General features: G+C 37.7%; 1 non-coding gene across 1 annotated transcript; it reads left to right on the top strand.

Annotated features, from left to right (window-relative positions):
• Positions 1 to 10677: 10677 nt before the first annotated feature.
• On the top strand, positions 10678 to 10811 carry LOC138985022 (small nucleolar RNA SNORA43). Its single transcript, XR_011462258.1, has one exon. It is a non-coding gene; the product is annotated as a small nucleolar RNA SNORA43 (small nucleolar RNA).
• Positions 10812 to 20363: the final 9552 nt, after the last annotated feature.

The raw sequence follows: 20363 nt of genomic DNA, 5'->3' as shown, positions 1-20363 counted from the left end.
TTCAATTCCTCTAATTAGCTATTCTCTCTACCTCAGGGTCTCAAATAATATATTTCTTCTTCTTTTAATGTTCTTTCCCAGTTCACTTCTTCTGCATATGCAAGTTGTAATTATTTTTCAGAAGTCAGATCTAACACCACTTTTCCAGGTAAGCCCAAGTTTCCCCAAGATTTTAGATGCTCTGAAGTCCATTCTAAAGGAGATCAGTCCTGGGTGTTCATTGGAAGGACTGATACTAAAGCTGAAACTCCAATACTTTGGCCACCTTATGCAAAGAGTTGACTCGTTGGAAAAGACCCTAAAGCTGGGAGGGATTGGGGGCAGGAGAAGGGGATGACAGAGGATGAAATGAGAGGATGAGATGGCATCACTGACTCGAAGGACATGAGTTTGAGTGAACTCCAGGAATTGGTGATGGACAGGGAGGCCTGGCGCGCTGCAATTCATGGGGTTACAAAGTGTCAGACACGACTGAGCAATTGAACTGAACTGAACTGAAAGTCCCCTATCTGTCTTCTTCATCTAATTCTTATCAATGATGACCTTGTCTGATGGCCTTACAATGTCTTTCCCTATATAAGCCTCATGAGTAAGGGTCTATCAAACATTGCACTGTAGACCCAGAGAAAAGCACAAAAGATGACTCATAACAGGCAATACATGCACGTTTTCAGTGAGAAATGGACAAATGAGTAAATATTTTCCAGGAATATATATTTAAAATAATTAAACAATTCAATGTTCAGCATCTTAGACACTATTTAAATGAACTAGATTTTAAAAGGCCAAATAGGAGATTAGGTAAGAGAGTTATATGCTCCAGATAAGTGGCTTTTAAATTTTTTTAATGTGGCCTCACAATAAAACATTTTATTTCCTGATCATATAGACATAACACAACCATATTTAAGAACAAAGACACACACACACCCCCACACACAAACACATACAACCTGAAACAAAAATTTAATGAACCAATGAATTTAATGAATTAATCTTCACTAAATTATGTTTTCTTTCCTGTTTGTTTGATTTTTTAAAATGTAGGCAGGACACAGAAAATTGACTTCATGATCCACTATAGATTTTACACTATAATTTAAAATGATTTTTCCAGAAAAATGTAAAAGACACCATGAAAAAGGCCTTTGTCCCAAAAGTAAAGGGTCTGGATAGACAAAAATAAGAGATGGGCACTTGAGACAAAAGGAACAGGTGGCATTTAGTTACAGAATTAGGAGAATACTACCATGATCAGAGACATGTTCCCATAATATAGTAGATAAAGTGGGTAGATAGAATAAATATATATTTTGGTGCTATTTACTAATAAAGATAAAGAACTTTATCTTACATAAAAATGACAAATTTTATAGCACTAGTGTGAAATGATGAAAGTAATTTTGGAAAAAAAATAATTTAGAAGTAATAAGAGTGAGCTGAGAATGGGAGACAGAGCTACTCTTGATATGAGATACTGAGAGATATGAGATATTGGATTAGTGTAGAGATTGCAGGGATGGGGAGAAAGAAACCTATACAAAGTTCAGTAATGTTCGTATTGATCGATCCAACAGGTACTATTATTTTCTCATCAACTTTTCAGAAACTTTTGACACAGTTTACCACTCTTTCCTTTTATCCATGTACTTGACAGAGATATGTAATAGTGATTTCAGTCTTAAAGAAGTCAAAATAGAACTCTTGGTTTTCACCTTTGAATTTGTTTCACAATTTTCCTTCTCAGATACCACCAGCACTATTTCCCAGTCCCTAACATACAAACAGAGATACGCTCTTGGATTTTACATCCGTTTACCACCACCCACTCCCATTTCAGGTACCTAGTAATGTGTGACAAACCACCCCAAAGTAATTGATCTCCTCAGTGTTCTGTAGGTTGACTAGGCTGAACTGAGCAAGGTGCATGTGGTGTATTTTGTGTGTGTGGCCAGACAGTAGCTGGGACTAGAGTCACCTGAGACTTGACAGCACTAAATTATCCAGAATGGTTTCTTTATTTCATGTCTGATGCCATGGAGCTGTTTGGCCTCTCTCCTCCTTTCCACAAGACTCCACCTCCAAATCTCACCCTGTGATTTTTCGTCCTCCAAGGCTACTTCATGCAGCAGCGTGCTTTTCTCAGAGAACCATGCCCTTCTATAGTAGCTGGCTTTCAAGCAGCAGGAAGTCAAAGTTGACAGGCCATTTAAGGGCTATTCCTAGAGCTTGTACAGCCTCAGTTCTGCCATATTCTCTAAACAGAAGCAGTCACAGTGAAAACCCAGATATAAAGCAGTACAGAACAGACTCCACTCCTTGATGGGGTAGTGGCAAGGGCACATTGCAAAAGAGTATGTATAATGGGAAAAGATGGGACTGTATTTGTAAAGTATAACCTGCCACTCACCATACTATATGTAGTCTTACATGTTTTTTTCCCAGTCTCCAAAACATATATTCCATCTAGAGTCCATTTCCAGGGCTAACACCCAACCACATTCAACTATATGACCCCATACCACAATTAATAGCCTCCTCCTTGCATTAACTTTCATCCTCTATAATTTATTCTCTGCATAGAGTTGTCAACGTAATACAAAGTTGTCTGTGGTCATTACTACAGACTATATCATGTCTCCTCCCCAAAGTTCATATGTTGAAGTTCTAAAACCCAAAGTGACTGTATTTGGACATTGGCATTTAGGAGGCAATTAAGGCTAAGTGGGATTATAAAAGAGGAGTCCTAATCCAATGCAATCAATGTTCTTAGAAGAGTCACCAGACAGCTTGCTTTTTCCCTCTCTTCTACTTCTCTCCCATGCAGATGCACACACACACCAAGGAAAGGCCACATGAAGACATAGCAAGAAAGTGGTAGTCTACAAGGCAAGATGAAAGTTCTCACCAGAAACCTAACTGGTTCAAACTTTGGCCTTGACTTGTAACCTCTGAAACTGAAAACCTAAATTTCTGTTGAGGAAAACACCTAGTCTATGGTATTTTATTATGGCAGCCTGAGCAGACTAAAACATTCATTGCCTCCAACTTTTCACCCTCCATTCTATTTTGAACCTACTTCACTTTGTTTTCCTTTACTCCACTAATATGCTTTTCTTCAATATCACCAATTATCAATTTACTAGGGTCTGTTTTTATTCCTTGGGCTTTCCCAGTGGCTCAACAGTAAAGAAACCACCTGCCAATGCAGGGGATGTGGGCTTAATCCCTGGGTCAGGAAAATCCCCTGGAGAAGGGAATGGAAACCCACTCCAGTATTCTTGCCTGGGAAATCCCATGGACAGAGGAGCCTGACAGGCTACAGTCCATGGGGTCACAAGAGTCAGACACGACTTAATGACTAAATCAACCACTATATCATTATTATTTTATAATTTCAAATACCATTTATATGTTGACAACTCTCAAATATATATTTCTCCACTGGTGTTCTTTAAACTCTAGAATTACAAATAAGCTTAACTGGAGGGATCACTATTTCACATAGGATCATATATAGTAACTCCACAAAAATAGGAGGGCCTGCAGAGTATATGAGCATAGAATCAAACAGAAAAGTCACCATACTTGTTGTAGAAATTCTCTCCTAATTGCTTCTTTGTTCATAGCAAAATAAGAAATGAGGTCATCAGCGAAAGCAGGTCATTCCATGGCATTGTTAGGAGCTGCCTTGATGTCTATGGTTATCAATTAACAGGAGATCAGACAATATTTTCAGGTGACTTTTCTCTAGCCATATTCTGCAGCAAGTTTTCGGATCTGGAAAAGGTAAGTAGTTGAATTTAACCAGGGTTGAAGTTAATTCCAAATAACAAAGCGAGAAAAAAGGGACAAAGAATTGAGGGTATGAGCAAATGAGTGATTATAATGATGGAACTGTGAACTCTGGGTTGATCACCACTGTTATCTTTGCCCCATTTAATGTTTTTGCCCTTGAATGTCATTTTATCTGAAGGTTATAATGCCACTGATATTTCCTGCTCATTGCACTAAGCTGGCATTTTCACTTGCCATTTTACCCTTAACAGTTCTAAGTAACTTGTTTTTAGTTTCTCACATATAAATTACAGAATTCAGAGCAGTGGTGATAGTGGAGAGGTTTTAAATCCAGAAATCTGTTTCTCCATCTAAAAGCAATATTTTCTGTTCCCCTTTCACAGATGGAATTAATACCTCTCAAGTAGCATTTATGAAGTTAGAGATGATTTCAGTGATAATTTAGAACCTTAACTTTTGTTTCATCTTTTGAGCCTCAAATGTACAAAATTTTTTCTTACTTTGCTACAACGGAGGGTGATCAATGCATTTCTGCTTTGGGATGTCAAAATAAAACATGAACATTATCTGAAAGAACAATCAGACACAGATTTAAGGAGAACAGTTTTTTTTTTTTCATTTTTAGAACTGTAATCTGCAAGATAGCAGGTCCAGTTGCTACAGCAAGTAGTAAGAGCAGAGCCTGGCTGCTATACTAAATCATTTTTCTGAAAGTTGGCTGGGATCAACTTTCATGAGCCAGCATGGCCACCCACCTCAGAAGCCTTTTGGAGCAGTGTCTTCACCTTACTCGGCACATCCTCCGTGAGGAGTGCTGCTCCCACAGAAATCTTATCCCTTATGGACCGTGGCAGCAGTGTATTTTTCAAAAGCATTTGCAGGTTCAACGTTTGCTCCTGCTAATTGTCCATGGCCTCACTTTGTCTTCAGTCCCTGTTATTTTGAGTTTCCTTGCCTTGTTTCTAATGCTAGATTGCAATTTTATTTTGTTACTATTATAATAAGTGCTGGCTATTTCAATGGCAGGTGAAGAGGATTAAAGTGCATGGGCTCATTCACTGTAAATTAAAAGTGGAACATACTGACAGAAAAATGTCAATAAACCCTGCAGTGATTAGTCCAGGGGATTTGGAAGGTAGACAAGCCACTGCTAGAAAGATGATAGGGAGGGTACCTCGTGGAAGATACCTAGTTTTGTTTTGATGATTGCAAGTACTTTCTAGAAAGTTTGCCTCTGAAATCAATACTATGAAGTCTATATGTAACAGGTATTTCTTAATGGAGGAAGCACTCTAATCAGTCAAGGGGCTATAATAATAAAATGGCTGCACCTAAGGGAACAAGCAATGTAATAACATTATGAGCGCTGTACTGTACTTAAAATCCAGTGATTTATTTGCAAAGAATGCCCTTGAAGTCTTAAGAAACAAAAGTAGTTGACAATATTTTATTTATGAACATTAGAGTTCTAGGTCTGTCATATATGCTTTGTATCTATTAAAATTGTACTTCAGTGAAATGCTGTTAACTAAACAAATTTCACACTTTGATGAATCAAGTAGTTGATAAAGTTTACACATTTTAAAGAAAACACTCTTGCAAAAGAGACTGCAAAATTCATGCATTCTACTTTTGATATCTGCACTGGTTTATTTTGATCTTAGTTTCAAACTTTGTGATAGCTTTTCAAGGTCTATTTACAATGGCACACTTTTCAAAGATCAAGAAATTCCAGTATTATATAGAGAAATTTCCAGGGATTTTAGACAGGTATTCAAAGCATAGGTATTAATACAAATATTGACTTTATATTTTGTTGAACATCTAGATTTATTGTCCCTCAAGGCAAGTATTGACCTTATCTTCCAGTCAATAAATCTCTATGTTCACTGCCACAAAAGTCAATACCTGCTTCATATCCATTTTCTCAGAAAATAACTACTTCTATTCATGCTGCAATGATCAGCACTTAAAAGCAAATGCTTATTAAAAGGAAAGAGCACATGAAAAAATTGTTAACTGGCAAATAAAGAATTTTCTGACTAAGCAAATACATAATCCTAAAATGAATCTAAAATGCCTAAGCTTTTATATGAAGGGTTTGATTTACAAATTATTTTTGCCAAGAAAATAAAAAACTGTTATAATCAGTGAATAGAATGGGAAGGAGAAGAATTAAGCACTTGTTGAGAATTTAGCTAAGCTACTACATGGTACTGCTGCTTTAGCATCCATTTTGTGTCAAGAGAACCTCGGGGGTCATAAGCCATCATTAGTTTCTCATGCAAGTGTAAGCCCTAAATAAAACCAGAGAGTCATAAGTAAATATATATTTCTAGTATGACTTCCCCAACAGCTTTGATGATAAATAGTTTCTCTGCCTTCCAGGGCCTTTCCCTTGGGCTGCTCAGAGATCTTCCCAAACCCGACTCTCTTGGTTATTAACTGACCAATCTAGCTTTAACCCAGGAACCCCAAAACACTCTACCTGCAGATCATAACAAAGGCATATGCCCCAGGTCCTGCCACGCTCTCTGTCTGCATCCTCCTTAAATCTCGCTGTGTGACCCCTGGAGGCATAAGGTGTACTCTCTCTAGGACCTGTGAACAATTTGCTATTTCAATCACCTTGTGGTCTTTTGTCAAACCATCTGACACTCCAGAGCTCTGCTTACCAAATATTAATTTAATGAAGCTATGAGAGTATATAACTTTATGTTTTACAAATTTGTGGTTTTTTTTTTTTTTTTTCCCCAAACTACTAAGGTTTCTTCATAGTTCAATTCAGTACAGTTCAGTCTCTCAGTCATGTCCGACTCTTTACGACCCTATAAACTGCAGCATGTCAGCCCTCCCTGTCCATCACCAACTCCCAGAGTCCACCCAAATCCATGTCCATTGAGTCGGTGATGCCATCCAACCATCTCATTCTCTGTCGTCCCCTTCTCATGCCCTCAATCTTTCCCAGCATCATGGTCTTTTCAAATGAGTCAGCTCTTCACATCAGGTGGCCAAAGTATTGGAGTTTCAGCTTCAACATCAGTCCTTCCAATAAACACCCAGGACTGATCTCCATTAGAATGGATTGGTTGGATCTCCTTGCAGTCTAAGGGACTCTTAACAGTCTTCTCCAACACCATATTTCAAAAGCATCAATTCTTCAGTGCTCAGCCTTCTTTATAGTCCAACTCTCACATCCATACATGACCACTGGAAAAACCATAGCCTTGACTAGAAAGACTTTTGTTGACAAAGTAATGTCTCTGCTTTTTAATATGCTATCTCGGTTGGTCATAACTTTCCTTCCAAGGAGTAAGCACCTTTTAATTTCATGGCTGCAATCATCATCTGCAGTGATTTTGGAGCCCCCCAAATTAAGTCTGACACTGTTTCCACTGTTTCCCCATCTATTTGCCATGAAGTGATGGGACCAGATGCCATGATCTTAGTTTTTTGAATGTTGAGCTTTAAGCCAACTTTTTCACTCTCCTCTTTCACTTTCATCAAGAGGCTTTTTAGTTCCTCTTCACTTTCTGCCATAATGGTAGTGTCATCTGCATATCTGAGGTTATTGATATTTCTCCCAGCAACCTTGATTCCAGCTTGTGCTTCCTCCAGCCCAGCATTTCTCATGATGTACTCTGCTTATAAGTTAAATAAGCAGGGTGGCAATATATAGCCTTGATGTACTCCTTTTCCTATTTGGAACCAGTCTGTTGTTCCAAATCTTCAAAAGAGGGTAGGGATGGGGTGGGAGGTGGGTTGGAGGTTCAAGGGGGAGGGAACATATATATACCTATGGCTGATCCATGTTGATGTATGGCAGAAACCAACACATTATTGGGATTATCTTTCAATTAAAAATAAAGAAAGAAATTTTTTTTAATAAATAAAAAATAAACTTTTGGTTTGAATGCATCCAAAAGAATGAAAGACAAACTTAGCAGTAAATTTAACCAAAAAAGTTAAAAGATTACAGCGTTTAAACTATAAAACATTGTCAAAAGAAATTAAAGATTAAAAAAGTTAAAAAAATAAATTTTGTCTTAAATTGTTGAGAACTTGGGGATTGGGGGTTGTTACTTTAGAATAACCTTGCTTACAAATTGATATAGTATCTAAAAGAGTAATAGATTTACTAATTTTAAGTAGTTCTTTATAACAATTTTCTATTTACTTTTCTATATGCAAGATAGTAAATCTTTGTGGTGGCTTCCTGTGATTTTATTTTAAGCTTTTTCTAATTCAAGAGTTTTGAAAATAAGTAGTCTATATTATGTCCTGTGGGAAACTAGAGTTCTTAACTCTCCTATGTAGGTATCTGAGGAAATGAATGGAGAATCTTGGGGTTATACTCTCTTTCAAGGGAGAGGATTCAAATGCCTGCTGTGAGCAACAGTCATCTCCTTTATGTGGAGATCACTAACACCATCCAGTAAACACCCAGCGTGAGCACTAAAACTGTTCCCTAGTGCTTGATTCAAATCTCTTCCTCTTAGTAACAGAACGGCTATTCTTCCCCTCTTCTAAGATGTTAGGTGTGGACCTGTGACTCACCAGGAAATATAACCATATGTGGCACACATTATTTCCAAATGGAAATACCCACCTGACCTCACATGAGATGTTAGAGCCAGAAATGTGAAAGCCTGATTACTGACTATGCAGGAAAGCTTACCTGGCAGGTTGCTCAAACCCGTGGTGAACTTGCACTAATAACAAAGAGAAAAAACTTTACATTTAACTTAATAAAGTAAACTTAACTTAATAAAATAAAAATGGGGGAAGGGGAGGGTAGTTGCTTATTCAGCATAACCTAAGCCATTGATGGGCTTCACAGGTGGTGCTAGTGGTAAAGAACCCATCTGTCAATGCAGGAGGTTTAAGAGACATGGATTAGATCCCTGGGTCAGGAGGATCCCCTGGAGGAGGCCATGGCAACCTATTCCAGTATTCTTGCCTGGAGAATCCCATGGACAGAGGAGCCTGCTGGGCTGCAGTCCGTGGGTTCACAGAAAGTCAGACATGCTGAAGTGACTTGGCATTCACATGCACAAACCGTTGACCTCTATACTGTCTAGTAAATGATCAAGGAATCTAGCTCCAGGCATAATTCTTAGCATGCTTTTGCAATAACAGAATCAATGCAATCATGGAGACATCTTTTTTACCAACTCAAAATAAAAAAGGAAGGAAAAAAAAATTTTTTTTAATACAGCATATCTCATTTAGAGATATGAGTCCTTTTCCCTTCTTTCAATACCTTTTATATCATTACTGAATTCTGCTTTCATCTCTAAAAATCACTTTAAGTTTTGCCTTTACCTGAGGTGGCCAAAGGCCAAAAGTTTTCAATCGTAGTTCTCATTAAAATTCTAAACATGATTTCTTCTCCTGTCATCTAATTAAATAAGTTCCCTTTTTTGTGTGTATTCAGCAATAATGCTGTCACTTTTCTATACACTCTACTGGCTATAATTAATTATTACTTTATCTAGAACTTAGTGGACTATAATTCTTCAGGCCAATTTTATAAGAAATATGGTCTTGACAGAAACCTAATCTTGAAGAGATTACAGTGCACCATCATTATGAGTCTCTCTATGGCAGTATATAATCCTATCATGCAATGACAAAGCCCATGGATCTTGGCACTCAGCTACATAAGTTAGTGGAAACAATATTGAAGATGGCAGCCTATTCACCTTTCAGGGTGGCAGCCCTAATGCAGCTGCTTCTCTTCATTTGAGCTCCAGAGGCTGACTCAGGAGATGGTATGACAGAAAATCTTGGAAAAGGAGTTCATCACAGAGTAAAGAAAGAAAAGACTCTCAATATGCTGCACTTTCTCTCTTTGCCAAACAATATATGGCTTTTGTCTCCTTAGAAAGGGGTTTCCTAGGTAATTTTAGGGTGCTGAATGAGGGACGGAGGGACTTATGATCTTTGCGACCATTAGTCCTTGTCATTTCCTCTTGAAAATTATACTCACAGTCTTTTGACCTTCGAAATTCTTTGTTACTTTTTTCACATTTGGTGTAATGGTCTATACCTGTTTCCTACACTTCTTCTATAGCATTTATTTCTTGTTAAAAAATAATTAAATATCACCAAACTACAGAACTCATTTCTCAGAACACTTAATTCCCTTGACCCAAGTGAAATAAATTAAGTTGCAACTCTTAGAATAAAAGCTATTGTTTAACTCCACAAATGGCTATTGTCTCCATATGTGTGTTGGTGTGTATGTGTGTATGATTGCATATACATGCTACCTTATAAATACAATCATTCATACTAAACCCAGTTCAGGAACTAATGCTTTATATACAGACAAATGACAAAAAATCTACTATGTTATGTTAGTTTATTCTGTAATTGTTCCCTGTATCATTTTAATCTTCACAGCTAACATGCAAACAGAAATTCTATCTAATACACCAGAAATTACCTACCACAAAGCTCAAAATTTTTAAAGGAAATGAATATTTTTTGTTTAGCAAAGTGTTTAACTTAGTTAGGGGTAAATGGAAATTTGTCAGGATCGCAGATCTCTTTCAAAGCATGCAGTCAGTGAGGTCTGACTTATTACGTTGGTTAGGTTTGGTTTAGTTTTCTCTTCTAGTGTTTTCATGCAAGGTTTAAATGTAATTTTATTTTTAAAAAAACATGTATGAGAATCCTTTCAGGTACCCTGACCCCCACATCTTTCCTCTATCCATAGCTGAAGATATTTGATCCCCACTCAGCCATGCTCCAGGCTTTAGATTTAGTATGTCTTTTAAAAGAGAAAATTTAGTTTAGTTGATGATTCATCAAGTCAATTGATATTTCCAGTTCTAATTTGATCTCACATAATAGAAACACAGCTGCCCTACAGATGCTGGACTTGCTGGCACCATGGGTGCAGCTGCCCTGCTGAACTCAGGATGTTGGGGCAGAGATGAAGCAGTTATTTCTACACTCAGTGCTCAGAATAGTGGGCACTAAGGATGGTTTATAGCCAGACTTCACTGAGGGTTGCCTGAGGGAGCACCTTGTTCCCTTGTGCACAGAAGATAAGGCTTGGGAAAATTACGTGAGGGGACAAGCACGTGGCAAGTTTGGGTACAGTGGGATTCACCAGGAGAGGGTCTCCCACTGCAAATGATTGTTCTATAGATCTGTGTGGCAAGGATTTGTTAGGAATCCTTGGGCAAGAATGACATGCATCTCTGGCTGAGGGCTGCTGGGCAAGTATCAGGACCCTCTGGGGCCTCTGGGCCCAAAGCCACCTGACCCAGAAATGCTTATGCCCTGAGGGCCTTGAGACAAGGAGTCACTCTGGAAGGAAGGCCAAAGGATCCGGCCAAGGTTGACAAACAGTGCTACAGAAAAATACAGTTTGGGAGGAATCATTGATTAGACTCCCCCCTCAAAAAAAAAAAAAGAAATACACCTGAGTTCCAATAATTCAGTTCCCATCTTTTTGTCCAGGAGACCCTATTTTAAACACTTGCCCAGTATTCTATTTTTAATGGCAGAAAGTGAAGAGGAACTAAAGAGCTTCTTAATGAGGGTGAAGGAGGAGAGTGAAAGAGACTGCTTAAAATTAAATATTAAAAGCTAAGATCATGGCATTTGACTCCATTATTTCATGGCAAATAGAAGGGGAAAAGGTGGAAGTAGTGACAGATTTCTACTTCTTGGTCTCTAAAACCACTATGGATGATGACTGCAGCCATGAAATCAGAAGACAATTACTTCTTGGCAGGAAAGCGGTGACAAACCTAGACAGCGTGTTGAAAAGCAGAGACATTACTTTGCTGGCAAAGGTCCCTATAGTCAAGGCTATGGTCTTCCCAGTGGTCACATAAGGTTGTGATAGCTGGATCTTAAAGAAGGCAGAATGCCAAAGAATTGATGCCTTTGAACTGTGGTGTTGGAGAAGACTCCTGACAGTCCCTTGGAAAGCAAGGAGCTTCAATCAGTGAATCTTAAGGGAAATCAACCCTGAATACTCACTGGAAGGACTGATGCTGAAGCTGAAGCTCCAGTATTTTGGTCATCTGATGCAAATAGATGACTCATTGGAAAAGTCTCTGATGCTGGGAAAGATTGAGCGCTGAAGGAGAAGAGGGCATCATAGGATGAGATGTCTGGATAGCATCACTGATGCAATGGACATGAACTTGGGAAACTTCAGGAGATGGTGAGGGACAGGGAGGTATGGTGTACTGCAGTCCATGGGGTTGCAAAGAATTGGACATGATGGGGCAACTGAACAACAATGACAACATTCTACTTCTTCTTATAGTAGCACCCTGACTTAAACTACTGCACACATTTAAAACTAAGTACAATTCTTGACTTCAAGTTCAGAAGCAGAAAGAACAATCTGTAGATAAGCAACAACTCTTCTGCTATGTCACTTAATACTGAATACTCTTAGAATGTCTTTTCTTATATACCTACCTAGCTAGCTATCTGTTAGTATTTCTGTATCATCTCTGATACTGAACTAATACCTGGATTGGAACCATACACCCCAGGGAACATCTTCAGCCAGAATATTACTTCTTTGTACCTCCACCTGAATTATCCACCAAGTGCCAGCTCCACACTAATGAGGATATTAGTTTAAACCTTTCAGATTTTACTTAAATGACTGTCTTGTAAAATAGTATGCATCTTATAAGCTATTATCAGTGATTTTCCTTTTTCTAAAACTTTATTTATTTTCCCAAGATCAGAGGTATACTTGATTACCTCTTCTTAATATCTTCTGCTTCTGTCAGGTCCATACCATTTCTGTCCTTTATCGAGCCCATCTTTGCATGAAATGTACCCTTGGTATCTCTAATTTTCTTGAAGAGATCTCTAGTCTTTCCCATTCTGTTGTTCTCCTCTATTTCTTTGCATTGATCGCTGAGGAAGCCTTTCTTATCTCTTCTTGCTATTCTTTGGAACTCTGCATTCAGATGCTTATATCTTTCCTTTTCTCCTTTGCTTTACGCTTCTCTTCTTTTCACAGCTATTTGTAAGGCCTCTCCAGACAGCCATTTTGCTTTTTGCATTTCTTTTCCATGCGGATGGTCTTGATCCCTATCTCCTGTACAATGTCACAAACCTCATTCCATAGTTCATCAGACACTCTATCTATCAGAATAAGAAGAGGTGGCAAGAATACACAGAAGAACTGTACAAAAAAAGATCTTCACGACCCAGATAATCACAATGGTGTGATCACTCATCTAGAGCAATACATCCTGGAATGTGAAGTCAAGTGGGCCTTAGAAAGCATCACTATGAACAAAGCTAGTGAAAGTGATGGAATTCCAGTTGAGCTATTTCTACTCCTGGAAGATGATGCTGTGAGAGTGCTGCCCTCAATATGCCAGCAAATTTGGAAAACTCAGCAGTGGCCACAGGACTGCAAAAGGTCAGTTTTCATTCCAATCCCAAAGAAAGGCAATGCCAAAGAATGCTCAAACTACTGCACAGTTATACTCATCTCACACGCTAGTAAAGTAATGCTCAAAATTCTCCAAGCCAGGCTTCAGCAATACATGAACCGTGAACTTCCTGATGTTCAAGCTGGTTTTAGAAAAGGCAGAAGAACCAGAGATCAAATTGCCAACATCCACTGGATCATCAAAAAGGCAAAAGAGTTCCAGAAAAACATCTATTTCTGCTTTATTGACTATGCCAAAGCCTTTGACTGTGTGGATCACAATCAACTGTGGAAAATTCTGAAAGAGATGGGAATACCAAACCTGCCTCTTGAGAAATCTGTATGCAGGTCAAGAAGCAACAGTTAGAACTGGACATGGAACAACAGACTGGTTCCAAATAGTAAAAGGAGTACATCAAGGCTGTATATTGTCACCATGCTTATTGAACTTCTATGCAGAAGTTCAAATTGTCAACATCGGCTGGATCATGGAAAAAGCAAGAGAGTTCCAGAAAAACATCTATTTCTGCTTTATTGACTATGCCAAAGCCTTTGACTGTGTGGATCACAATCAACTGTGGAAAATTCTGAAAGAGATGGGAATACCTAACCTGCCTCTTGAGAAATCTGTATGCAGGTCAAGAAGCAACAGTTAGAACTGGACATGGAACAACAGACTGGTTCCAAATAGTAAAAGGAGTACATCAAGGCTGTATATTGCCACCCTGCTTATTGAACTTCTATGCAGAGTACATCATGAGAAATGCTGGACTGGAAGAAGCACAAGCTGGAATCAAGATTGCAGAGAGAAATATCGATAACCTCAGATATGAAGATGACACCACCCTTATGGCAGAAAGTGAAGAGGAATTAAAAAGCCTCTTGATGAAAGTGAAAGTGGAGAGTGAAAAATTTGGCTTAAAGCTCAACATTCAGAAAACGAAGATCATGGCATCAAGTCCCATCACTTCATGGGAAGTAGATGGAGAAACAGTGGAAACAGTGTCAGACTTTATTTTGGGGGGCTCCAAAATCACTGCAGATGGTGACTGCAGCCATGAAATTAAAAGACGCTTACTCCTAGGAAGGAAAGTTATGACCAATCTAGATAGCATATTCAAAAGCAGAGACATTACTGTGCCAACAAAGGTTCGTCTAGTCAAGGCTACGGTTTTTCCTGTTGGTCATGTATGGATGTGAGAGTTGGACTGTGAAGAAGGCTGAGCGCTGAAGAATTGATGCTTTTAAACTGTGGAGTTGGAGAAGACTCTTGAGAGTCCCTTGGACTGCAAGGAGGTCCATCCAGTCCATTCTGAAGCAGATCAGCCCTGGGATTTCTTGGAAGGAATGATGCTAAAGCTGAAACTCCAGTACTTTGGCCACCTCATGCGAAGAGTTGACTCATTGGAAAAGACTCTGATGCTGGAGGGGATTGAGGGCAGGAGGAGAAGGGGATGACAGAGGATGAGATGGCTGGATGGCATCACTGACTCAATGGACATGAGTCTCAGTGAACTCCGGGAGCTGGTGATGGACAGGGAGGCCTGGCGTGCTGAGATTCATGGGGTCGCAAAGAGTCAGACACGACTGAGTGACTGAACTGAACTGAAGTGAACTGATACTTGATTATGTAACATATAAGAATATGATATTTTAAGTGTAATCTGAGACCTTCTATTCAAATATCATGTGAATATCAATATTTTGCAAACTTGAACTAGTTTTTGCTGTCATTTTCTAGAAAGAAGTTGCCTAATTCATATTTCTGGCCTCAAAATGTTTAAGCTTTTACCTCATCACAATTTTCTGGTATTTTATACAAAAGCCTGGATAATGATGATAATCATATTGTGATAGCCAAACACAAAATAAACTTTAATAAGATTTTTCCTCATGGTTTTAACCAAAATATTTTTCTGAATTTAAGATTTATATTATTGTAAAAAGTAATAGTAGAGACCTTGAAACACCAAAAATATTGTTTGCTGTTGTCTTCTAAAACAAGAATAAAGGTGTTCTCTTATATTTGTGTTCCCCACATGAAATATCTTCTCACTGTGTTTCAAATACATATGTGACTGTAATAAGCAAGTTTCAGGTAATACTATAGACTTATTTTTCATCATCAGAAGTCATCTCTGATTTTCAACAAATGCTGACTTCTCACCTTGAAAGCCAAGCCGAGTATGAACGATAAAATCCATAAATCAGCTTAGGATTTTCTGCAAAGTCAAGATGGTACTTGAAACTGAAAGTCAGTGACAGTGTTAGTCACTCAGTCATATCCAAGTCTTTGCAACCCCATGGACTGTAGCCCATTAGGATCCATGTCCATGGGATTCTCCATGCAAGAATACTGGAGTGGGTTGCCATGCTCTTCTTAGAAAATGAAAAATAGAAAACCTGTGAACAGCATTCTATTAAAAGTTACCAAGGAAAAAGAAAAACTGTACTCAAATACCTATCATCCTCAAAATACAAAACAAAATAATGTGCCTTCATCACACACACACACACAAAATATCTAAAGATTCTAACCTTTTTACTGGCTACAAGCATAACAATTGGATAATGACATATCCTTCTCACTTACAATCACTTACATCACTAACATTTTTCCCTGAAACTGGCTACTAAACAGTGCAACAAGTTTGCTTATGACAACACTTCTTAGAAAAATTGGCATCTTTTGAGTGATTACTAAAATGTTTTCCTTTGCAAAAAAAATGGCGGACACCTCACAGGATATAAGAAATGGATAGGTTGATAGGGTTTTTATGAAGGTACAATGAGAAAGAAGGACAAGACGAGGAGATGCATTTTCATTAAGGATATATATGGTTAGCTGGCAGCTTTGAATTATGATCTGAGGCATAGTGAAGAGAACAAGACAGGAACGATGACCCTATGAGTTATCTGGGCAGCAATGACTGCTGAAAATTCAGGGGGGACATGGGTCCTTCATGAGTTAGAAACTGAAAGAGAAGATATACTAAGTTATACATAGATCCAGAGTTCAGGATCAAAGGAAACACAGCATATGAAGATGGTGGTGGTCAAAAAGTTGACAGACAGTATTTGCTTAAGATAAGCCATTGCATCTGATGATTAGGAGATTACTGGAGACATTTACCATCTGAGCCACCACGGAAGCCTAACATTTAAGATAACAGTCTCAGTGGAGTCATCTCACAGCATCCTATACATCTCTCTAATGTAACCCTGATTATATTTACATAAACACTATTTACACATCCCCATGTTTATAGTGTACAGTATGTAGTGTTGGCTCCCATACGTCTGTATTTCTGTATGTATATTATAATACAAACAGTGCACACAGCATGGGCTTACCTCTCAATGAATTTTCAAAGTGAGCACATCATGTCATTGGCACTGAGGTCAAGAAAAGGAACATTACTAGCCACCCAAAAGTCCCAGCCCCCTCTCCCTCTTCCAGTATCTCTTTCCCAGGCAAGGGTATCAGTCATGTATCATTTTAATCCCAGAGGAGTTCACAGTCCTTAGAACTAAATACATGCATTTAGAATACTTAGATGTTTATTACAAAAGTTAGGAAAGAAAATAAGAGTATACTACATTATTAGGACCCAGTTGCTCAATATTTATAGTTTCTATGTCATGTTGGACTTGAACTAAGCTCCAGGAAGAGATGTCAGAGAAAGGGAAGCTGCAATTCTCTCAGTGACAATATTTTAAGCTCAAACCACTTGGTCCTCTTTGAGAATAAGATCAAAATTATATAACTGCTGCTGCTGCTGTTGCTAAGTAGCTTCAGTCATGTCCAACTCTGTGTGACCCATAGAAGGCAGCCAGCCAGGCTCCTCCACCCCTGGGATTCTCTAGGCAAGAATACTGGAGTGGGTTGCCATTTCCTTCTCTAATGCATACATGCATGCTAAGTCGCTTCAGTCGTGTCCAACTCTCTGCGACCCTATGGACAGCAGCCCGCCAGGCTCCTCTGTCCAAGGGATTTTCTAGGCAAGAATACTGGAGTGGGTTGCCATTTCCTTCTCCAATACTCAGTTCAGTTCAGTCGCTCAGTTGTGTCCGACTCTTTGCAACCCCATGAATCGCAGCATGCCAGGCCTCCCTGTCCATCACCAACTCCCAGAGTTAACTGAAACTCACATCCATCCATTCAGTGATGCCATCCAGCCATCTCATCCTCTGTCGTCCCCTTTTCCTCCTGCCCCCAATCCCTCCCAACATCAGAGTCTTTTCCAATGAGTCAACTCTTTGCATGTGGTGGCCAAAGTACTGGAGTTTCAGCTTTAGCATCATTCCTTCCAAAGAACACCCAGGGCTGATCTCCTTTAGAATGGTAGTACCCAGGACAAAGACCAAAATATTAGAGTTAATTATTTGAAGCTTTTTTAAAAATAGATATCTTTGGATAAGAGAAGCTCATTTAAATGTGTTGATAAACATATACAAAATTAGAAAATTAAATTGGGATTCCATGCTTGTCATCCTGGAACTTGCCAATAACATTGTGATATTAATTTCTAAATGCCCTCAAAGCTCCAGCCAGACATACTACCAATAATGTCATTCTCAGGAGACAAACTAGTTGCTTACAGCAAAAAATAGCAGCCATGAAGTGAGATCTCCCTTAACAGCCTACTACAGATCTACAGCCGTTATTACATCTGCATGCATGTCCTCTGTAACCTCTCTCCTTTCTGTGGAGAACTCCATAAAGGGCTGTGGTAAAGGGAAATTGACTACTTTTGCACAGAACTTTATGACATCCCACCCAATCAAGAGTTTTACACCGTCAAATAACTTTGCTTCCTTACATATATTCAATACCTGTCTCTCATTTGTATTACTCCTAATTACATTTATACACACTTAAGTTTCTCACATCTTAAAAATGTGAAAAGCAGTCCCTTGATTCCCACATCTTCCTGCAGTTATTTCTATCTTCGCTACATAACAATTAATTCAGTAGAGACTCTCTGTATTTGTCCCCTCTTTTCTCTCACCTACCATTTACTACACAACTCATTTCATTTGGCTTCTGTTCTCATCACTCTACATAGCTTTTTAAAAAAATAAATCTATTAGTCATGTTGTTAAAACTGAAAGAAAAAAAAAGAAGATGAAAAGCCCACAGTCCAAGTTTCAGATCTAAATTCAAATATCTGTCTGTGTTAGTCACTCAGTCATGTCTGACTCTTTGCAATCCCATGAACTGTAGCCTGCCAGGCTCCTCTGTCCATGGAATTCTCTAGGTGAGAACACTGGAGTGGGTTGCCATGCCCTTCTCCAACCAATAATCTAATTAACACAAATAACTAAAAGGCCCTTATAAAATATAAAAAATTGATAGGCAATTTCTGTTTTCTAAAGAGAAATCCAAAGATATGTTAAATATAAGGGAAATACCTAAAAGAGGATGACATCAGATAGACTAAAGTTATTGGAAGAAAAAAATATATATATGTATATATATGTGGAAAATTCAATCTAATTTAAAAAGTTGTCATATTTAAATTTAACAAACTAGACTTAAGACCAATAGACACCAGTAAGTTGTTATAATTGTCATAATTCAAAAATTTTATGCTCTTATTAATATAAGCACATTTAGATATATAAAGCAAAAAGTGAAAAAAAAATTCTAAAATTAAACCCATTCTTCCTAACATAAATCAAAATCAATTTCAGGAATACTAAAAATTTAAATATGAAAGCCTAAACCAAAATTTCAAGGAAAAAATTTTGGAAACTATCTTTGAGACTTTGGAGTAGAAAAGACATTTTTAACTAAGAAAAGATACAAACAATAAAGAAATTATTAACAGCTTACTATAATACAATTAGAGATGTCAGTTAATGCATAGGTAGCATACATACAAGTCACAAACTTAAGTAAGGTATTTGTAACATATACACTGATAAAACTATTAAAGTTTTATATATTAAAATTTATAAAGAACTCTTTACTGGATTTAATAAGCATATTAAAGAGGAAGCACAAATAGTCCATGAAACATGAAAAAATGCACAACTCTGTTAATAATAAGAGGACTACAAGCTAACATTACAATGAGATAACATTTTATACCCACCATAAAAGAAAAATTGGCTGATTAATTTTGTTGATTAGAATCAATGAAATTTATAAATTAGAATATAGAGGGTTGGGAATATCCATTGCCTGTTAATATAAGTATGAATGTAGAAAACCAACTTGGAAAACAGTTTGACATTCCATTGGTAACTGTACATGTTATGCAACCCAATATTTTCACACCTTGGTATATACTTCAGAGAAACTCTGGCTAACATGTACCACTAGGCATGAAAACAATGTTTGTAGAAATAGTGTTTATAATCACACAAGCAGCAACTACCCCACATAATACTTATTAGAACAATGGTTATACAAAGTGTTGTATATTTGTACAATATACAGTACCTAAGACAGGTAGTCTAGGAAGTCAAACTATATTCATAATAAGATGTTATTTGCATTTTCCACTCTTATTCTTCATATACTTTAACTAAATCAACATTTTGCAACAAATGGAATAGAAACATATATAAAAATATCTTTCTTTTAAAATAAGACATTAAATAGGCTTGGGATAATATAAAATAATGTTTCATTTTTTTAGAAAATTTTATCAAAAAATTGCTATTTTGTTCACAATTATGTTTAAATAAATATATTTCTCAATTTTAATCCCTTATATGAGAAACATAAATAGATATACCCATTCCAAACAGACCTACAAGACCTTCTAGAACTAACACCAAAAAAAAAAAAAGTCCTTTTCATCATAGGGGAATAGAATGCAAAAAGAGGAAGTCAAGAAATACCTGAAGTAACAGGCAAGATTTGCCTTGGACTACAAAATGAAGCAGGACAAAGGCTAATAATCTTTTCCAAGAGAACACACTGGTCATAGCAAAAACCCTCTTCAACAACACAAGAGAAGACTCTACACATGGACATCACCAGATGGCCAACACCGAAATCAGACTGATTATGTTCTTCGCAGTCAAAGATGGAGTTATAAAAACAAGACTGGGAGCTGACAATGGCTCAGATTATGAAATCCTTATTGCCTTATTCAGACTTAAAGAAAGTAGAAGA

This window comes from Bos mutus, chromosome 2, assembly GCF_027580195.1.
Source record: "Bos mutus isolate GX-2022 chromosome 2, NWIPB_WYAK_1.1, whole genome shotgun sequence".
Lineage (NCBI taxonomy): Eukaryota > Metazoa > Chordata > Mammalia > Artiodactyla > Bovidae > Bos > Bos mutus.
The sequence above is the reverse complement of the archived record's forward strand: the minus strand, read 5'-3'. Positions and strand labels throughout refer to the sequence as shown.